This window comes from Hylobates moloch, unplaced genomic scaffold (assembly GCF_009828535.3).
Source record: "Hylobates moloch isolate HMO894 unplaced genomic scaffold, HMol_V3 SCAFFOLD_4, whole genome shotgun sequence".
Lineage (NCBI taxonomy): Eukaryota > Metazoa > Chordata > Mammalia > Primates > Hylobatidae > Hylobates > Hylobates moloch.
In genome coordinates, this window is record NW_026652279.1 from 119,555,889 (window position 1) to 119,579,945 (window position 24,057).

Genomic DNA, 24,057 nt, shown 5'->3' on the forward strand with positions numbered 1-24,057 from the left:
TTCACTGTGTTAGCCAGGATGGTCTCGATCTCCTGACCTCGGGATCTGCCCACCTCGGCCTCCTAAAGTGCTGGGATTACAGGCGTGAGAAGGACTGTTTTAAGCACTACTGCAGGGCTTATATATTTAATTAAATTCCTTTGTTTGTTGGTTGGTTTTAAAAGGTTTTAGTTTATTTTTTACTTTTTGTTTTTTTCCTTTTGGGGAGTTTGACTTGGGTCTTAAAATTTGACATGATAATGAAAGACTTATAGAAGCCCAGTTTTACACAGGTTATATATATATATATTTTGATTACATAAACTGTGACCTACGTCTGTTTCTTCAATTACAAATAAACGTCTTTACTTAGCTTATGTTGTCCTTGGTGTCCCACAAATTGCCTTCCACCCCATTGCTCAGGTGTCAGATCCACATTATTGTGCACTCATCTGACTGTGGTTCTCTTACTGTCATTTCATACAGGACACTCAGCAGGTACTAGGACTTATTACACTGTTCTAGTAAATATAAATACCTTATTGTGACATCTTCACTGCTTTTTTAAAGTTACCATTCCATCCTGATTTACTATCTGTTTCATGTCTTTCCGTGTCACAAGAAACACCATTTGTCATCTAAATTCTCTCTTTTACCTTAAGCTAAAGCCACAAGCAATACCATATATGATAACATTTTTCCTTCTCCTTAAGCCCAAATCATAACATTTCCTAACCACAGACATATGCATACCAATATCACCTCAATGACATTTAAAATACCTAGTGTTCAGAGTTTATGCTTCATTCATTTTTGTGATTTACACCACAGCTAGTTCAGTGCATGGTAAATAGAAATGCTCAATTGGTACTTATCTAGTTAAAAAAATGAAACTTTTCTACATTGGATGAAATAATAATATAATAATACGCTTTTTTGCATTATGCACTATTAATATCTCTGTTTAGTCTCTTCATAAGGGATTTTTTTCAGTAGCTTATGATATTACATATCCAATTTTAAAATATTTAAAATTTCCAGAATTTTAACTGGAATCTTATAGCAAAGACTTTTAAAATCCACTCTTATAACAAAACAGTTAAAAAAAGAAAAGAAAACCTTTATATTCAAAAGTAAATAGTGTCCAAAAGTGGTGACTCATGCCTGTAATCCCAGCATTTTGGGAGGTTGAGACAGGTGGATCAGTTGAGGTCAGGAGTTCAAGACCAGCCTGCCCAACATGGTGAAACCCTGTCTCTAGTAAAAATACAAAAATTAGGTGGTTGTGCTAGTGCACACCTGTAATCCCAGCTACTCAGGAGGCTAAAGCAGGAGAATCGCTTGAACCCGGGAGGCGGAGGTTGCAGTGAGCCCAAGATTGCTTCACTGTACTCCAGCCTGGGTGATAGAACAAGTCTCCTTCTAAATAAATAAATAAATACTGTCAAATTGTAAAACATATCTGCTAGCCCTGTGAAAACTGCACAAAGCACAGGTCACTATCAAAGGGCTGCAGCTGTCTCCTGAGATCTCAGTTAAATTGCCCTAATCCCTTGACAGAGGCTCTTTGCTCTGGGACACTACCAGGGTTAGAAGAAAAGGAATATAGTGACTGTTAGATCTTAACTAAAGGGTCAATGACCAAGGAAGGACATAGGTTATTTGAAAAATTTAGGTGATAGCTACAATATACGTATCCATACATAATGAGTGAGAGACAACAGACACAGACTAGAAGGTTATGTGCCTCCAGCTTACTTGTCAAAATTCCGTTGGTTCTTCAATTCATAGTTAAATCGTCCTTAATAACTTAGATTAATCACAAAACAATTCATAGGAGCTGTGCATGGATGTAAGAGAAAAAGGAGGAAATCAACATAAGCAGAAAACAGCTGGAACACAGAATAAAAGAAGAAAGACTCAAAGAAATATAGTGATCTCAAAGAACTTGTCATACTCTTAAATAAATTATAGCTGATGCAGTCCTACTTTTATAAAGTATAAAAAATATACATGGTTTTACAAAACAGGTAGTCAGTAAAAAGGAGGATTGGAAAGTGAGCCTATCTTCAGAAAGAAAGGATAAATACAAATAGAAATATCAGCACATTTCAGAAATGTTTATTTCATTAAGTATAATAAATAAGCTTTCCAAAAATATCTTAGAAAACTGGTGTACAGAAGGGATAACAAAAGAAAATTGAAAACAATAAAATCAAAATGAATAGATTGAATATAAAATATGTGAAGGGGGAAAGAGATAAATTCATACCTACTATGTTCCTGAAAAGGTTTTAAAATACAAGTTTGGAATTTCTTTTTGTTTTTTTAGTAATACTCTTATTTCTGGAAGTATAATTTAGGAGTGAGTATCATTTGAAAAACTAAAGTGTCATTTAAATTTTCTGCTAAAATAAAAATATTATTGAACTGTTATTTTAAGGATTTTAATTTTCTTTTAAGTGTTAATACAGAGAGATTTTTAGAATCTAGTCTTTGTTTTTTATAGTGCTTATTTTTGGACAGTTGGAGTCTGGATAATTTTAAGCCTTCTTCATTTTCTTTATCACTTGAAAAGTGTGAAGAATTTAACATTTTTTAAACAAATAAGTAGTAATTCATTTAAAATGCAATTGCCATTTTAAAAAGTACTCTCTTAAGAGACAGGCACTTATTTTCTGCTAAGATCTCAAGAATATTTTAAGTTTTTACTGAAACCTTCTAGGTGATTTAGTAGGAGACTTTAAGACTTAAAACTTCTTCTAGTTAGTTGTTGGATCTTCTCATACTTGTACCCTACATTTAAAAAAATTATTAAAGTATTGCTAAACAATTTAAAATCCACAGACTTTTTAATTGTTATTTTTTCCTACATAATAATCTATAATAATAAAGAATAAGAACATATGACTGTATCATATGGAGAAATATATAAAATAAACAAAAACACCAATCCTACTGAAACTATTACAAAAGATCAAAAAGGAGGGAATCCTTCCTAACTCATCCTATGAAACCAGTATTACCCCGATACCAAAACCAGGAAAGACATTAAAAAAAAAAACAAACCGCAGTCCAATATCCTTGATTAATGTAGATGTAAAAATGCTCAACAAAAATCTAGCAAAACAAATCCAACAGCACCAAAAAGATAATTCACCTTAATCAAGTGGCTTTCATCCCAGAGATTCAAGGGTGATTCAACATACACAAGTAAATAAATGTGATTCAATTCACCTCATAAACAGAATTAAAACAAAACCATATGATAATCTTAATATATACAGAAAAAAACATTTGATAAGATCTAGCATCTCCTTTATGATACAAACTCTCAACAAACTAGGCAAGGAAGGAAGTGACCTCAAAATAGTAAAAGCCATACACAACAAACCCAAAGCCGGCATCCTACTGAATGGGGAAACCATTGAAAGCATTTGCCCTGAAAACTAGAACAAGTCAAGGATGTCCACTTTGACCACTTCAATTCGACATTAGTTCTGTAAGACTTAGCCAGAGCAATTAAGCAAGAGAAAGAAATGAGGGCATCCAAACTGGAAAAGAGGAAGTCGAACTATCTCTGTTTGCTGATGATGCTTAGACAACCCTGAAGACTACTCCAGGAGACTCCTAGGTTTGATAAATGAATTCAGTAAAGTCTCAGCTTTTAAAATCAATGTATACAAATCAATAGCAGTGTTATACACCAAAAACAAGCAAGCTGAGAATCAAATAAAAAACTCAATCACATTTACAATAGCTGCAAAAATAAAATAAAATAGCTAGAAATATATTTAGCTAAGGAGGTGAAAGATCTCTACAAGGAGAACTACAAAACACTCATGAAAGAAATCATAGATGACACAAACAGAAAAACCTCCCCGTGCTCATGAATTGGAAGAATCAATACTGTAAAAATGATCATACTGCCTAAAGCAATCTACTGTCTCAATGCAATTTCCATCAAAATACCAATGCCATTTTTCACAGAATTAGAAAAAAAAATCCTAAAAAAATCCCAAAACTCATATGGAATCAAGAAAGAGCTCAAATAGCCAAAACAATCCTAAGCAAAAAGAACAAATCTGGAGGTATAACATTACCCGACTTCAAGTAAACCAACAAGGCCAGAGTAACCAAAACAGCATGGTACTGGTATAAAAACAAACACATAGACCAATGTAACAGAACAGAGAACTCAGAAATTCAGCCAATACTTACAAGTAGCTGATCTTAAAGCAGATAAAAACATATTCTGGGGAAAAGGACATAGTATTCAATAAACATTAGAGGGAAGATTGGATAGCCACATGTACAAGAAAGAAACTGGATCCCTGTCTCTCACCATACACACAAATTAACTCAAGGTGGATGAACAACTTAAATCTAAGACTTGAAACCGTAAAAATTCTGGGAGAAAATCTAGAAAAAACTCTTCTGGACATCAGCCTAGGCAAAGAATTTATGACCAAGACCCCCAAAGCAAATGCAACAACAAAAAAATAAATGGGACCTAATTAAATTAAAAAGCTTCTAAACAGCAAAAGGAATAATCAACAGAGTAAACAGACAACTTAAAGAATGGGAGAAAATATTTGCAAACTCTAAGTCTGACAAAGGGTTAATATCTAGAATCTCTAAGGAATTCAAAAAAAATCAGCAAGAAAAAAAAATAATCCCGTTAGAAAATGAGCAAATCACATGAACAGACATTTCTCAAAATAAGATATATAAATGGCCAAAACCATATTGGCCAATTTTCAAAAATATATTGAAAAAACGCTCAATATCACTAATCATCAGGGAAATGCAAATTAAAACTGCAATATGTCACCTTACCCCAGCCAGAAGTCATTATTAGAAAATCAAAAAATAATAGACATGGCTGCAGGTGTGGTGAAAAGGGAACTCGTATACGCTGCTCTGCGAAGGTAAATTAGTGGGAATGTAAATTAATACTACGTCTATGGAAAACACTTTCGAAATTTCACAGAGAACTGAAAGATCTACCACTCAATCCAGCTCTCCCACTACTGGGTAGTGGAAAAGAAGTTAAACAGACACCTGCATGTTTGTGTTTATTTCAGAACAAGTCCAACAGCACATCAGACCTTTACTTCACCATATGGTTCTTGTTCAGGGATTGTGCCAGTGTGTGACGGCTTTTGACAGGCTTATGGACTCAAAAGTGACTCTATCTTGGACGCTAATCCAGCATGTTGACTTCTGATTAGCCCAGTCCCATCTATGCCTGCTGACTTTTATTTTATTTCCTGTCCTCAGTATAAGAGCATGTGAACTTTGATGTTATGGGACAAGTTACAGACTATGACACATAAAGTATTTTGCCTGTTCTAGCATTGCCTTTAATTGTCTCTATAGAGCAGATATACACTTTCTCTATGGCAGATAAGCCTTGTGCCTGGAGAGTAATGGAGCGGGGAGCTACCTGTCTTGCAGCCACCCAACACCATGCTCATAAGTTCCCCAAATAAATCACGCTATAGCAACAAGTTGGGTTTGTCTGCTTCATCCTTTGTTTTCTCAGTTCATTCTGAGTTTGGGGGCCTTTTTGCATATATAGCCCTTTCATAAAATAGCCTTTCACAAGAGGAGCAAAAAGCTCTCAGGTGTGTGCGGCTCTTGTGCTTCACAGACACACTGCTCTGTGAATATGTGGGCATGGAGGACACACTTTCCATGCAAGCTTTACTGTTACGTATAAGTTAATTCTGCCTAAAAACAAAGGAAACTAACCTTTCTTTTGTGGCTTTTTGTGGAAAGCAACCACAAAGCAATTCAATTTTAATTAAACTGAAAAAAGCCAAAAATGATTTTTTTCATATTCTGGAACCATGTTAATCTTTGTTTTCTTTTATTTTATTAAAGCATTTACTTTTATATTTGAAGTGGAAAATAATTCTCAGCTATCAAAGTCATAATCAGAAATAGTGGTGTATTCCTTGGATAAGCCCAGTTCAAATGGCCTAAATTAGTCATTCTAGAGTTCTAAGAAATCTCCATTTATTATTCTTTCTTTGCTGTTATTCTGTCTATTAGGCATCTCCATATAAAATTTTTGAGAATCTGCCCTCCCTTGTGAATATTCCAGTCTAATTTTGCAAGTTACATTTTGAAAATAATAGAAAATTCCTACAAATAGTAAAAATGTATTTTTTCTTAATGCCATTTTAAAGATTTCTTCCCCTCTCAATTAGTCAGAGACTGTCTGTATTAATTTTCCAGAACTAAATTCAAAATGGGATTTAAAACTATTGAAGTACACTTTCTACCAACTACCAGTCCATTAGTCATGTATATGCCATTTTATATTTTCCAGTAAAATTCTGTTTCTACTGACAATCATATTGAATAAAACCATATCAATAATGAGGAGTACGGTTTCTTAAAGTAGAAAAAAATCTTGATACAAGAACACATCACTTTGCCATTTTCAATCGCCTCTTTCCTGACTCTTACTAAACTTTAATTATAATAGAGTTAGATATTCCTCAAAGCTCACCAATGCCATTTGAATGAAAAATTCATTAAAGAAATTTCTAAAATGTCACTTGCTTTCAAACTTCAATCCATGTGCTGTGGAGTTAACAGAAGTAAGTCATTTCAAAATATGTACTGCAGTAACTTTTGCAAATATAGTTTTATTGCCAATTTCTACTAATTCTCAATTTTCTAGTCCGATAATTTATAGTTCTACTTCGAAAAAAATATTGTTTTTATCAATTGTATTTTCATTAAAATATATCTTAAAGCTTAATGTATATTCAAGCAAACTATGAATATGTCAGCATATTCTCCAAATATGTTAAATTTCAAGTCCACTGAAAAGTTCACTACTATTATAACATATGAAATGATTGAAGAAGGGTATGTAGTAAGGAGTGGTCAGAAATAATGTGTATAAATATATATAAACCAAAATTTAACCAATGAAAGGCAAATAGAATTCTTGAAATGCAACTTATTTGGAAACATGATTTTTAAAACAAATTATATTAATTCCCAAATAATTATATATATTCGTAGTTTGTAAAGCACTAATGATATTTGAATGTACCCAGGGGAAACCATCTCTTTTTAAATCCTGTAATTGTATTATTAAATACTTTATCCTTTGCTTCTTACATTCTATAGAAATTTAAGACTTTAGTTCCTGTATGAGGTTTTGTTTCCCATTTCCTTCTTAAAGTAATCTTTCTCCTATATAACATCTTTCATTTCCAACCTGCATTATGTATAAGTATCATTTCCAACTACTCCATTAACCTTGATCCCTTCTAATCTGTCACCAGGCATACTTCCAGGGAGTTATTTCACTGGTACACTTCTTAAATGTCTAATGTGACACTTAATCACATTTTACGAGGCTAAACAAAATCTCCACTTTGTATTTATTCAGTTAATTTTCAGGATATCCAATGGGGCTGGGTAATTCGAGTTTATAGATAAGGATTTATACATAAGTTAAGTTATTTAGTTCTCTTCACATGTTAATTATAATATTCTGTCATGTTATATTTAGCCCAAAATTTTTAAATGACCATATCTAAAAGAAAAATAAACAAACAAAAAATTCCTGAAGTATAAACATAATTAGCTGCTAATTTCTTCATTTTAAAAATTTTTCAACCAATTGCTTTTTTCTAGAGAAGGAATAATTTGTGTCATTTCCCCTTCCTTCCTTCCTTTCTTCCTTCCTTCCTTCCTTTTTCTTTCTCTTTCTTTCTGTTTCTTTCCTTCTCTTTCTTTCATTCTTTCATTCTTTCATTTTGTTCTCCCTTTTGTTCTCTCTCCCTTCCTTTCTGTTTCTTTTTTTTCTTTCTTTCTTTCTCTTTCTTTCTTTCTTTCTTTTCTTTCTTTCGTTCTTTTGTTCTTTCTTTCTCTTTCATTCTTTATTTCTTTCATCTTTCATGCCTGTCACTGCTTTTTACTGCTATGGTTTGAATGTTTTGACCCCTCTAAAAACTCATGTTAAAACTTAACCCTCAATGCAACAGTGAGGCTTCATGGGAGGTGTCAGGTTTTTAGGGGCTCCACTCTCATGAATATATATTCACATAGCTTTAAAAATTATTGTGGGAGTGAGTTCACTCTCTTCTGCTCTTCTGCCATGTGAGGGCAGAGTTCCTCCCCTCCAAAGGATGCAGCATTCAAAGAAAACAAACAGAGAGATATGGCCCTAAGCTACTGGTGACTTGATCTTGGACTTCTCCGCATTCATAATCATGTGAGCCAATTCCCTTAATAAATTGCATCTTATCTATCTGTCTGTCTATGTATGTATGTATGTACGTACGTATGTATGTATGTATCTATCTATCCTATTGGTTCTGTTTCTCAGAAGAACTCTAATACTTTTAGTAACTTACATTAATTTCATCTCTAAGGTAAGTTTTATATTCATTTCTTTATGAGAATATGTTACTTTAGTGGCACATCTTGATTATTTATTTGTTTATTTATTTATTTATTTGAGACAGAGTCTTGCTCTGTTGCCCAGGCTGGTGTGCATGGCGTGATCTCTGCTCACTGCAACCTCTGCCTCCCAGGTCCAAATGATTCTCCTGCCTCAGCCTCCTGAGCAGCAGGGGTTACAGGCGTGCATCACCATGCCTGGCTAAGTTTTGTATTTTTAGTAGAGATGGGGTTTCACCATACTGGCCAGGCTGGTCTCAAACTCCTGACCTCGTGATTGCCTGCCTCGACCTCCCAAAGTGCTGGCGTGAGCCACCATGCCCAGATAGACCTTAATTTTTATAGGAAGACTTCTGTTTTAGAATTATTTTTGTGGTGATCTTAATTAATCTTATCTTTCTTCATTTTTTTTTAATTTTTTATTTCCATAGGTTCTTGGGGAGTAGGTGGTGGTTCGTTACATGAGTAAGTTCTTTAGTGGTGATTTGTGAGATTTTAGTGCACCTATCACCCAAGCGGTATACACTACACACAATTTGTAGTCTTTTATCCCTCTCTCCCTTCCCACCTGAGTCCCCAAAGTCCATTGTGTCATTCTTATGCCTTTGCATCTTTCTTAATCTTAATCTTTCTTAATTCTATGGGTGCATTCTCCACATTCTCCAACCAGTCATCATTCAATCAAACACAAACCATCATCAATTCATAATGCATATATCAATACTGAATCATGCTGAATGAGGGTAACAAAGATTAAATATATATGATCATTACCTTTAAGATAAATATTGTTAGAGAAAATACTATGCTCACTGTCTGGGTGACAGAAGAACTCTCTCTCTGCTCTCTGAGGCCCAAACCTCAGCACCATGCAATATACCTTAATAAGTAACTTGGACATGTACCCTTGAATCTAAAATAAAAATGGAAATAAAACATTAAATTAAATAAAAAATACAACACAATGAAATAATCACAATAAGTAATTATGGGATCTATGGCAGAAATATATATAGGGTGCAATGGACAGAGGAGTTCATTCTACCATCTAATTAGGATGACAGTGGGTACAGGAAATGTTACCTGATTTGCAGTCATGAAAATTGAAAACATAAAAAACAATTAAATATTTATCAGTTTAACTCTTATGTATTAACAAGCCAAGGCTGAAGTAGTTTTTAGGTTATTCAGTATAAGAAATTATCTGAGCCATTCACTACACATATACGGTTATGCAGAGAAACAGACACACACAATTATATAAATATATATAATTGGAAACTCACAGAATGTTGTTTTTCAACCCATAAACAAAAACACATTTTTAAAAAGACCACATTATTGCTACAATACTTGGGTTAAGTGGACTACGTTTCCACGAATCAAAGGATCCGGGGAATTCTCTCTCTTCTTTATTGTCTGGCACACACAAGTCCCTCAAAATGTTTTGGTAAATAGAACTTAAATGTTTTAAACTTACATCCTACTGGGTCTTCTTCCTATATATCTATTTATGTATATTAGTATTAGTTAAACAAGGATAATGTATCTAGAATATGCTGTACAGCTACATTATCAGAATATTATCCAACCTGTTACTTCACTCACTCTGAGGAAAAAGTCCTAAACCTCTCACATGTATTTCATCTCTTTTATTTTAACATCCAGTATAATAGATGTGTCTGTTCATGCCTTATCCCAGAACACTTGTATAGAAAAATAAAATACTTTAATATGCAGCATAATTCAAATTAACTTTAAGAGTTAAATAAAACAAAGCAAAAGCCAATCTCCCTAACTGAAGCAAAAGTTACTGTTTCTTCATTAAATAAAGAATATTAAAATTTAAGTGTGTGAGTTATTTGTGTAGACCCATATTATCTACTTGTATTAATGTAGCAAAGTGGTTTTAAATAAACTAATTGATATTTATAATGAGAGAACATAAAATTGTGCAGGAAAATTTAATGTCTCTGATATATAAAATATTTCAGAAATGTTGTCTTTGCTATGATTTTGTTGCAGTTATGTTCATTGTATTTTTATTTTTACACATTCAGGAACTGGAATGTTTAAAGAAATAGTTTAAATATTCTAATTTTGATCTCAGATTCATTCAGTTAATTTTCTTCATCAGCCTGCTTTTATGTATCATCTTTTAAATATACTAAAGTAATTTTGTGATTAAAATTGTGTACTAAAAATGACAACTTACTAATATATAAATACACACTTTGGGGGGTAACCAAACTTTCATAGTTTAGAGTTTTTCATAAATTTTTTCTTTCAGTTTTCAATAATGTTTGTATATTATTTAAAATAAACCAAAATCACAAATAAAAGCCCTAACTAGAAGAGAAATTTCAGTAGTGCTGTTAACCATTTTTCACAAACCAATATTCAACATGTATGAAATATTTTTGTCTCTGCGTGTTAACAAAAGGAACTGAACCCAAAATCAGAGACTCCATATGAAACCATACCTAACCACCACAAAAGTTTATGTTTAGCATTCAGATAAATCTGGGGACAGGGCAGCCTAAAAGAAGAGAAACAGATGTTTTTACATTATTTCTGTGTTCTGTGCTTTCCATGCACGGTGTGATTTAGATTTCTTCCAAGCCATTTATGTGGACCTACTTTTAACTGTGAATTTTTGATACCTCTGAAATTAGGTGCTTTTTTCTCATAAAAATAAAAACTACATTTTTAATGGAACTGTGGACAGTGACCTTGACAAAGAATTTTGTAGTTCTCTTGGCACACATATGTGAAAAATTTCACACTGTTAACATGTCCAATAAAACAAAATTATTCTTCGAGGCAAATTCCAATTTGCATTTTTATTATGTAGAAAAAAGTGAGGTAAAACAATTCAAGATAACTTATCTTTAGACATAGCTGAAACAAGCTTTTTTCTGTTGAATAAATATAATTACAACAAATTTTGTTGCTTCAGCTTTTAAACTGTGTTATATGAAAAACTTGAATTTAGAAGTACTATTGTTATGATGTTCTTTTGAATTACGAGTGAAGAGTAACTGTAAATTATAAACCTTACCAACATTAGAGTGACTCAGGTTTTCTAGCTTGCTAACTACTCAAAAGAAAGGAGCATAAGTTGCTAAATAATTTGATATAGCTGAATTTACTAAAACTATCACTTAGTGAAGGAGATTCAATGACCAAAAATAGAAAACCTAGCTTCCCAAAAGTCCTTATATAACACTAACATGTATTTTGGTCCTGGAAAAATATAATTTGATATACACTATTTTATTTTCACACATGAGGCTGATTTGTATGAGAAAATTTTACTTCACCAAAACGCTTCTTATCATGTCTTTTATGGAAAATCAAGTACCAATTTGTGTAAATTATATTATACTATAAATAAAAACCCATGAGCTTGAAGTATATTGTGATAGAATTTTCAAAATTTTTTTTTATTTTCAAAGTGCTATCTCACTCACCCTAAACAAAAAATCATTTTTTTCTGTCTGTGAAATTATCTTATGGTCTATTTAAAACAATAAATCATAATAATTTTTTGGAATAACAAAGTGTGACTATTATAGCATTATGCATGAGCAGTACAATTTTCTTCATGGAGTCTCATAAAGAATTATACATTGTCATTATACTTAGTAATTATGTTGGAAAAATATAATTACACATTATAATGCATTTCCAGTATTATAAGTAATTGAACAAAAAACAATTCTATGAATAATTCATTTAATTGTTTTTAGAAAAGCATCTGTTACCAAAAAATTGTTAGAGACTTTAAGAGGAACAAAGAACTAAGTAGGGCTTCTATTAAAACTACATTTTCATAGTTTTGCAGAGGAAATTATATAACATGTATATATTATATGTTACATATAAAATGTATGTATATAGACTATGTTACATATGTATATATTATATATTGTATATATGTTATATTTTATATATTATATATCATATATGTCATATAACTTAAGAATGGATATTCTTAACTGATATAGAAATCTTGCTTCCACATCAATATGTGAAGTGTGACAATGTCCTTGGCAAAGAGAACATATAGAAAATGCACATAAATTACATTAGCCCTGTGAGACCTATATTTAGATAGATTTTTCATTGCTATGGAAAAGATGCTTTCATCTTTCATATTCTTTGACTTTCACAGACTACTATTCATAAAAAATTAACTATGAAGTGTATCGAGACTTTTCACTACTTGACTTAATTTCTATGTATCCATTTTTGTGACTCAACTGTATTCATTATGTGTGTTTCTGGTGATTTGCAATCATTCAGTAATTGGAATACATTCTAACTCATTTTCAGTTAAATTGGATAGTTTCCAGAACATGTCTAGCAATTTTAGAAATTTGAAGCCTCATTTGATTATAACAGTTAGCACATATTGACTGCCACCTATGTCCCAGATAGTGCCTTTTACATATATTACATCACTTATATTCTTACAAAAATCTTAAGGGATAGTTAACTTTAGACAGCCTATTTTTTAGATGAGAAAACCTAAGCTTAGAGAGATTAATTGCTTGCTAAATTAACTTGCAAATGAAGAAACCAAGTTGGAACCCAGATGGTCTAATATAAGAAGAAAATATTCTCATGACTATATTACTATATGACCTCAGATTTTATCAAGCATTCATGGAATTGATTGTGAAATAACCAAATTAGTTAACAATAACTATTATAAAATATTAGACTGTAGCTACATTGTTTTAACTATATTATTAATCTGAGGATCTGTATAGTGCAATTATAGGTGGGTAGGGAGACAGATAGATGGCTTGGCAGATTTCTTGACAAACATTTCTTATGCACCAAACAGTCTAAATTTAAATATCTTAATAAAAACAGATATTACATTTGGAAGTTTCTTTACCCTGTGAACTTTTCATGATGCACACCCATGGCCTCTTTCCATTCTATTGACTCCAAATATTATCCCTGATCACTTTGAGGCTCTAATACAGTAATTTTCCAATTACCTCATTAGGGGTCAAAAATCTCCACTTCTCTCATAATACAGTGGAGATGGCATGGCCTTCAAGTTAGGCAGATCCAAATTCAATTTTGTATTCTGCTACTACTAATTGTATAAACATAAAGAATTGTTCAAAGTTCATCCATAGGTAAATGTAAGGCAACCTCTACATCGTTTAATTTAGTTATTTTAAAAATGTTGATAATACTGATATCATGTCAAACCATGTATATAAAATCTATGTGGGGATATATTGAGTGCTCAAGAGGTATCAGCTAATAAATAAAATAAGCAATTATCAATTGATTTAAAAAAGCATCAGATGTGTCTTCAGATATGTTTAAATGGGCACATTTTCTTTGGTAGTATAATGAAGTGTGCTATATAATTTTCCAGATAACAAAAACATCTAGTAACATTATACATATAATCGCTCAGTGTTGAGATTTTGAGATGATTAAATGAACTAACATTGTTAAATATGCAAAGACAATTAAGATATTTTATGAAATGTCTCCCTCTCCCTCCCATCAAAGAAAAATCTAAATAGTTCATTTGAGCATAGATCCCTAGAAAAACATTTGCAATTATGAAATATACTTAATTACCCTTGTAGAATTCCTTTTAAAAGAAAATTGGTCTTGAGATAGAAGAAAAGAGATCTATGTCAATGGAGAAAATTGAAAATCATGAAACCTATAGAATGAAGAAAAGGGGGGAAAAGTTACCTTAAAAGAATGTGTGCATACAAAATAGAATTTAATTTATGCTACTAAGTGAGAAAAAACGAGTTTTCCATTCATCTTCATTGGACACCATTCCAGATATTTATATTTAGCTATCAATCTCTCTTTAGCTTTAGTGGAAAATCTTCATAGTGTGATTCAATTGCATTTAGTTTCTGCTTGTGTTCACCACATAACAAGCCCCAGATTAATACTTTTATACTGTCAAGATCTCTCTATCTAATGGATAGTGGCAATAAACTTTCCACATAAATTATTATTTTTTTTAGTCTGTGCAAATGAAAAAGTCCTGGCTTTAAAATATAAATTAACAACATTTGTTCTGGAGTCAATCCTATTATATTACAATGAAGAGTCACAGATTGACCACCAAATTTTAGCGTGATCAGCCCTGACAAACACTGAACCCAGGTTAGTAAGAATGTTTGTTTAATCTACCATTATTGACAAGCGATCAATGAGAGGCAGAGCTCCAACTATTGAAGCAAAATCACACGCTTGCTACCTGAAACGTTCCTCATTTCCAGGATTTGTAGCAATGTCTCCATGCATTAGTGAATTCAACAGCCTGGGCCTTCATGAAGCAAACTCCTAATTTAGTCAGGATGATGCCAGACAATTTTGGGGGTTTCAGTGCAAAATGAAAATTATGGGCCCCTTGTTCAAAAATTATTAGGAATTTCAAGATGGTGACAGTAGGGCATTAAGCCAGGTACAGAAGTCTGTGTGAATGTACATGTTGTAAACTCACAAAGCTTGCCCTGGATTTACTTCACATCATGATGATTACCTTAAGAACTGTGCCAGAAATGAGATCTGTAGTTATGTTGTAGCAGATTTAATAAATTAAATTTTAAACAGCTAGTTGGTCCTAGATTAGGTTCCTGGATAGCAATCCAACATTCAAACCAGGAATGTGGCAATATGCAAAAAGAGAGAGAGAGAAAGTTGTATTTGTATAATCATTTAATTAATGTTACTCTCAAAGTCATGCTTTTACTTGAAATATATGAGGAAAAATGAATGTTAATTTAATTACCTAAGTTATTATGTACTTTTAGAGTCCAGGATTCACTTATTACATATTATTTAAGTAAACTTAAGCCTGCTTTCACAATCCACTTTAATATTTTAACTGTTTTATTATCATTGTTGCTAGTATTTAAACTTTCTCCTAATGCTCTGTGTAATAATATTATTATCTTAATTTCTAGAGTGCTTACAACATGCTTGTCACTTTGTACCTGCTGTATACACATAGATGGAAAGACAGATGGATAGACAGGTCTGATAAATGATAGATAGATAGATAGATAGATCTGACGGTAGATAGGTAGGTAGATAGATGATAGATAGATAGACAGATGATTGATAGATGACAGGTAAATATTTAATCCGAGCTAAATTTAATCCAGCTCTTGAGATCAAGATAGGAGAGCCTTAAATATCTAATCCTATGAGAAACTACACCTCCAAAAGGCTCTTTTCTCTTCTTTTAGGATCCCCTCTGACTATTTTACTCTGTAGCACACTGGCCTATCCTTGTAGGTCTGTACTGAGTCCACCCCATCACAGAAATGTAGCATTAATGTGATTTCCACTTGTGTCCATAACAGAATTACTGAGATTTGTTTACTCTGCACCATAAACAACAATTGGACAAAATATTGGGGAAAAGCTTTCAAATACTGAACAACAGAGAATGCAGGCCAGAGATCCCTGAGAGAAGGGAAAATGAGTTTACTAGGCCTAAAGTACAGGAAGAGGGAAATCGATCAGGATTCAACAGTCCCCTTGAGCTGGAGGGATTTCTCTCCAGGTCCCTGCCTTTCCTGTAGGCCTTGCCTGCTGCTTGTTACTTGACGCCAAGTCGGTGGTGTTGGGGGGCTTTTCAATTCTTGATTACACTTCTCAGTAAGCTGGTGAGTCTGGCCCCCAGAGGTACAGTTTTTTTGAGGGTTTCTTTCTAGTTTTTTAAAAAATATTTTAATTGACACATCATAATTGTACAGATTCATAGGACACATAATAAGGTGATAAATATAATGTATAGTATGTATACTGATCAGATCAGGGTAATTAGCATATCCACCACCTCAAACATTTATCACTTCTTTGTGTTGGAAACAGTCACTAGCCTCCTTCTAGTTATTTAAAGCTATATATTATTGTTAACTAGAGTCACCCTACAGTGCTATAGAACACTAGAACTCATTCCTCCTATCTAGATGTAATTTTGTGTCCTTTAATAAATCTCTCCCTGTCCCTCCCTTCTCCCAATCCTTCCTAGCTTCTGATATCCTCTGTTCTACCTTTCACTTCCATGAGATCAACTTTATTTTTTTTTAGCTTCCACATATGAGTAAGAACATGCAATACTCAGCTTTCTTTCACAGTGCAGAGTTTGCACTGTGGGAGCACAATCTGCCCCAACTCCTCTCCCCGTCCACCTGCAACAGCATAGCGGTTTACTTTTTGGTACCACAGCAGCATCCTGGGACAGAAAGCTTTTCTACCCCTCCCTCATGAGGGCAAGCCATTTGCCTCTCCCTCCTCTAGAAACCATACCAGCCTTCCTCTGGGTAGATTTCCAGTCCCCATCCCAGCAGTTTAAAGTTCTTGTTTCTTAGAAGAGAAAGGTCTGGGAAATGGGTTCTGTGCCCTCTTCAGCCATAGCTGAGCATTTCCTAAACATCCTTGCTATTATGTAGCTCGCTCTCTTCAGCACAGCTCCCAATCTTCCTTGTGGACACCCTGGGAGGAAAGCTGACAAATGAGTGCAGTCCCCCTTATATTGTGGTTCTCAGTTGATCTAACCAGTCTCGCTGGCCCATGGTCAGCCTATAGACCCTTCGTTAGAATCATAACTGACTTCTCTTTATCTCCTTTTAATGGAGATCACCCTAGTTCCCCACTCTGGCAAAAGGTGGAATGCTTTCTGTGCCCCTCCCTGCTTTCTGAGAGGGGTTTGATCCTCCCTGAAATTTATTTTACTCCATTGTCCTCAACCTCAGCTATTTGATAGGCTCAAGAAAAGTTCTGATTTTGTCAATTACTCAAATTTTTTGTTTGATTATAGAGTGGGAACTATGTACTCTCACACCTTCTTATATTCCATGCAGAAATAGAACCTCTCTCAATGTACTTTGATCTGTTTTCTTTCTAAAGGTTCCTTCCCTTAGTGTTGTCACTGTTCCCTTTGATTTTTATTTATTTTTCTCTTTTTTCTCCTTTTTGTTTGCTTTGATATGTGTCTTTTCCGTAGGGAGTTTTTTCAAATTTCTGGTGCCCTTTATTGAAATATCTGTGGTCAATGTTAAGTGCGTTCAGTGGTGGGTCCTGTAGTGGAAAGTTTTTTCAGGAATACCCCAATGTCTATATTACTTATCATATACAGATATATTCACCTCTCTTTTTGGCAGTTTGTATATTTGTGACAAGAGTCAAGTGTTCTATGAGCCAAGGATGAAAAAGAGTGGAGGTTCCATTATTTAATCACCTTGCTTTTAGAGCTTCTCAGGTCCAGAATATCTCTAAATAATTCTTTTTTTTTTTTTTTAATTATACTTTAGGTTTTAGGGTACATGTGCACAATGTGCAGGTTTGTTACATATGTATCCATGTGCCATGTTGATTTCCTGCACCCATTAGCTCGTCATTTAGCATTAGGTATATCTCCTAATGCTGTCCCCGCCCCCCCCACCCCCCACCCCACAACAGTACCCGGAATGTGACGTTCCCCTTCCTGTGTCCGTGAGTTCTCATTGTTCAATTCCCACCTATGAGTGAGAACATGCGGTGTTTGGTTTTTTGTCCTTGCGATAGTTTACTGAGAATGATGTTTTCCAGTTTCATCCATGTCCCTACAAAGGACACGAACTCATCATTTTTTATGGCTGCATAGTATTCCATGGTGTATATGTGCCACATTTGCTTAATCCAGTCTATTGTTGTTTATTAACCTTTATGAGATAGAGAGCCTTTCATCTTGTACCATCCTAGGACAGACACAGCATCCTGGCTGTACTGGATAAGGAAGCAGATGATGCAGGTGTTCTTTAAAAAGCAATTAAAATATTTTTCTGTTTTCAGCTCCACCTTGCAATCCCCAGTTCAGAAGGAAATGTTGCCTCAAATTTCCAAGTTGTCCTGGGGTTCTGCTTTGTGAATGGGATTTGATACTTTTGGTCTTGCCTTTTAGACATGTAGCAGAGTGAAGACAGCCAAAGCCTCATCGTATTCGTCCATTTTCACACTGCTGATAAAGACATACCCAAGACTGGGCAATTTACAAAAGAAAGAGGTTTATTGGACTTACAGTTCCACGTGGCTGGGGGAGGTCTTACACTCATGGTGGAAGGTGAAAGGCACATCTCACATGGCAGCCCACAAGAGAAGAGAGCTTGCGCAGAAAACTCGCCTTTTTAAAACCATCAGATCTTGTGAGGCTTATTCAGTATCATGAGAACAGCATAGGAAAAACCTGCTCCCACAATTCAATTAACTCCCACCTGGCCCATGTGACAACACATGAGAATTCAAGATGAGATCTGGCTAGGGACACAGCCAAACCATATCATTCCGCCCCGGCCCCTCCCAAATACTATATTCTCACATTTCAAAACCAATCATGCCTTCCCAACAGTCCCCCAAAGTCTTAACTCATTTCAGCCTTAACACAAAAGTTCACAATCCAAAATCTCATCTGAGACAAGACAAGTCTCTTTTGCCTATGAGTCTGTAAAATCAAATGCAAGTTAGTTACTTCCTAGATACAACGGGGATACAGGCACTGGGTAGATACAGCCATTCCAAATGAGAGAAATTGGCCAAAACAAAGGGGCTACAGGCCACGTGCAAGTCCAAAATTCAGCAAGGCAGTCAAATCTTAAAGCTCCAAAATGATCTTTTTGACTCCATGTCTCACATCCAGGTCACACAGATGCAAAAGGTCTGTTCCCATAGTCTTGGTCCGCTCTATCCTTGTGGCTTTGCAGGGTACAGCTTCCCTCCTGGCTGCTTTCATGGGCTGGTGCTGAGTGTCTGTGGCTTTTGCAGGCACACAGTGTGAGCTGCTGGTGGATCTACCGTTCTGGGTTCTGGAGGACAGTGGCCCTGTTCTCACAGCTCCACTAGGTGGTGCCCCAGTAGGGACTCTGTGTGGGGACTCCAACCCCAAATGTCCCTCCTGCACTGCCCTAGTAGAGGTTCTCCATGAGAGCCCTGCCTCTGCAGCAAATTTCTGCCTGGACATCCAGGCATTTTCATAGATCTTCTGAAGTCTAGGTGGAGGTTCCCAAACCTCAGTTCTTGACTTCTGTGCACTGGCAGGCTCAACACCATGTTTAAGATGCCAAGGCTTGAGGCTTGCACCCTCTGAAGCCACAGCCTGAGCTGTACCTTGGCCACTTTCGGCCACAGCTGGAGCGGCTGGCACGCACAGCACCAAGTCCTTAGGCTGCACACAGCATGGAGACGCTGGGCCCAGCCCACAAAACGACTTTTCCTCCTAGGCCTCTGGGCCTGTGACTGGAGGGGCTGTCGTGAAGACCCCTGACATGCCCTGGAGATATTTTCCCCATTGTCTTGGGGATTAATATTCAGCTCCTTGTTACTTTTGCAAATTTTTGCAGTCAGCTTGAATTTCTACTCAGAAAATGGGATTTTCTTTTCTACTGCATTGTCAGGCTGCAAATTTTCCAAACTTTTATGCTCTGTTTCCCCTTTAAAATGGAATGCCTTTAACAGCACACAAGTCACCTCTTGAATGCTTTATTGCTTAGACATTTCTTCTTCAACCAGATTTCCTAAATCATCTCTCTCAAGTTCAAAGTTCCACAAATCTCTAGGGCAAGGCAAAATGCCAACAGTCTCTTTGCTAAAACATAACAAGAGTCACCTTTGCTCCAGTTCCCAACAAGTTCCTCATCTAGACCTGAGACCACATCAGCCTGGACCTTATTGTTCATATCACTATCAGCATTTTTCATCAAAGCCATTCACGGCTCTAGGAAGTTCCAAACTTTCCCACATTTTCTTGTCTTCTTTTGACCCCTCCAAACTGTTCCAACCTTTGCTTATTACCCAGTTTCACAGTTGTTTCCACATGTTTGGGTATCTTAAACAACACCTCACTCTACTGTTACCAATTTACAGTATTAGTCCATTTTCACGTTGCTGATGAAGACATACCCAAGACTGGGTAATTTACAAAACAAAGAGGTCTATTGGACTTACAGTTCCATGTGGCTGGGGAGGCCTCACACTCATGGTGGAAGGTGAAAGGCACATCTCACATAGTGGCAGACAAGAGAAGAGAGCTTTTGGAGGAAAACTCCCCTTTTTAAAACCATCAGATCTCATGAGACTTATTCACTATCACTAGAACAGCCCAAGAATGACCTGCCCCCATGATTCACTCACCTCTCACCAGGTCCTTCCCACAGCATGTGGGAATTCAAGATGAGATTTGGGTGGGGATACGGCCAAACCATATCACTCATCATTTACTTCTTTGATAACCACTATTGACCTTTCATAATTCCATTGAAGTTTCTTATTCACTGGTCTGTCTTCTTCTTCTATCTGTCTTTCTAGATATATACGTTATACTATTTTTCAGTTATTTCACTTCAGATTACGAAAGGTGTCAAATACACATTCATACACATGCACATATGCTTACCAAATTTAACCAGATTAGCCACAGTCAGACTATTATTTGATGATCTTTATATACTCTCTTTTATCATATCCAAATATATACTATTTGGCCTCTAACCTATATTGCAAATTCTTCCTAATTAATCTACTGACATAAGAGCATCCTCAATTTTTTATTAAAGTAATAGTCAAAATCAGCCAGGTAACATTTTTTTTGAGCACCACCACCACCATCATTACCAACATTATCATCATCATCATTATTGAAAATCATCTAGAACTGTGTTCTATATGCCAGGCACTTTCTTATTTATATATAGGCACTATAATTTGAAACTAGGAAGAATACGATGATATAATTAATGTTAGCACTGAAATTTAAAAGAAAATGAAACTAAGATTTTGAGTAGTAGAGCCAATTTAAATATAGGCAGCCTAACAAGAGCACCCACTCTTTACCACTATGCTATCAGTGGCACTATAAAACTATTATTAATTAGACACTAATAACGTATCTTTGGTATACTAATAAGTGTCATTATTAGTTAGTTTCCCCTCCACTGTTGTGACTTACACATGGTTTGTCAGACTTCTACTAAGCCTTCTCCATCAGTCCACAGAAAGAGTTATTCCAAAGTTACTAGCATTAACTAAATAACAAATCCTTGAAAATTAAAGATTTGTATTTTAGGGCTATTGGAATATGGGAGCAGAAATTGTTTTCTGCCATAAAGTCTCTGTTTTCACAGAATGCCTGATACTAAATATATGTTCATTGCATGTAAACAACTATTAGCAATATATAACTACTTTTACTATTTTATACTTGACAAATCTTTGTGTGGCGGCCAACTTGTTCCAGTTTGCATTGGTCTTTCCCAGTTTTAGCGTGGAAAGTCTCCTATTCTAGAAATACCTCTGTCTGAAGCAAACTGGGATGACTGATTACCATGTATCTTTATCACATTTTCTGAGAATTTATAAGCATAGAGGTTAGAATACAAGTAAAGAAATTCTACATGGAGGTTCGAAAAGCCACAAGACTTCAAAGCTTTAGAATAAAATAATCGTGTCTATTTGAAGACATAAGATTAGAAAATCATGAGATACATTTTCACAGTGCCTTTTTAATTTGGGTTTTATTTTGTTTTTGAGATAGGGTCTCACTCTGTCACTCAGGCTAGACTTCAGTGGCACGATCATAGCTCACCGTAATCTCAAACTCCTGGGTTCAAGGGACCCTCCTTCCTTAGTCTCCTGAGTAGCTAGGAATAGAAGCACACACCACCCTGCCCAGCTAATTTTTTTTAAGATAGGGTCTGGCTATGTTGTCAAGGCTGATTCTCAGCTACTGGCCTCAAGTGATCCTTCTGCCTCGGCCTCCCAAAGCAATGGGATTACAAAAGTGAGCCACCATGCCAGGCCTCAGAATACCTTTTTATTTCTTTATTTTGGTAACAGTATTAAAAATCATCTAGAATTATTAAACATTTTCACATTTGGAGTTTACAGGAATAGAAGATGTCTATATCAGAAAGTGAAACATTTTTCCTTTGGAAGAAGAAACATTTTAGGGTGGAAATATCTAAAGTCAAAGTGCAGTTTGGGGGATGTGGGGATACAGAATAGAAGTGGACAAAATGGGCAGGAGAATGACAGTGGTAGAAGTACCAAGAAGATAATTGCATAGATAATAAAAGATAATAGGATAGTAGGGTCTGCTGAGTAGTGTCTTGCAGGCTTGGTTGAGGGTCCAGATTTTCTTGGATATATAAAAGCAGGGTAAGCTTATAAAATGATGAATGCACTCTTTTAAGAAGAACAAAGTAGTAAATAGTTCTGCAATAGACATACACATGTGTATATACCCAACAATGGGATTGCTGGATCAAATGGTATTTCTGGTTCTAGATCATTCAGGAATTGCCACACTGTCTTCCACAATGGCTGAACTAATTTACATTCCCACTAACATTTTAAAAGCATTCCTATTTCTCCACAGCCTCGCCAGCATCTATTGTTTCTTGAATTTTTAATAATCTCCACTCTGGCTGGCATGAGATGGTATCTCATTGTGGTTCTGATGTAAATTTCTCTAACAATCAGTGATGTTGAGCTTTTTTACATATATTTTTTGTCCACATAAATAAATAGCAAAGACATGAAACTGACTCAAATACCCATCAATGGCAGACTGGATAAAGAAAATATGGTACATATACGCCGTGGAATACTATACAGCCATAAAAAATAAGATTATGTCCTTTGCAGTGACATGGGTGAAGCTGGAAGTCATCATCCTCAGCAAACTAACACAGGAACAGGAAACCAAACATTGCATGTTCTCACTCACAAGTGGAAGTTGAACTCATGGACACAGAGAGGGGAACAACACACACCAGGACCTGTTGGGAGTTGGAGGTCAAGGGGAGGGAGAGCATTAGGACAAATACCTAATGCACGCAGTGCTTAAAACCTAGATGATGGATTGATAGGTGCAGCAAACCACCATGGCACGTGTATACCTGTGTAACGAACCTGCACGTTCTGCACATGTAACCCAGAACTTAAAGTGAAATTAAAAATAAATAAATGGCCGGGCGCGGTGGCTCACGCTTGTAATCCCAGCACTTTGGGAGGCCGAGGCGGGCGGATCACGAGGTCAGGAGATCGAGACCACGGTGAAACCCCGTCTCTGCTAAAAATATAAAAAAAAAAATTAGCCGGGCGTGGTGGCAGGCGCCTGTAGTCCCAGCTACTCGGAGAGGCTGAGGCAGGAGAATGGCGTGAACCCGGGAGGCGGAGCTTGCAGTGAGTCGAGACTGCGCCACTGCACTCCAGCCTGGGTGACAGAGCGAGACTCCGTCTCAAAAAATAAATAAATAAATAAATAAATAAATAAAAATATGAAATAATTTTAAAAAGAAAAAAAGAAGAGCATCATACCCAAATATGCTCCCCTACAAATAGGGAGATCAGCTAGAAACAATGACTTATAAATTTGGTTCTTCTAGACTATGGGTAGTTTTGAAAAAGGAGAAGAGGAATTAACCATACTTGTAGGTTAAATAGGCCTGGGAGAAGAGGAGACAACTTCTCACTACACTCATCTTCTCTTATTCCCTTGTGATAGCCATTTTTCTTCTTATGGCAAAACCTCTTCAGCAAAGGGCCATGCTTGCAAAATCATTGTACTGAACAATTTGTTTCACAAATAGTAAC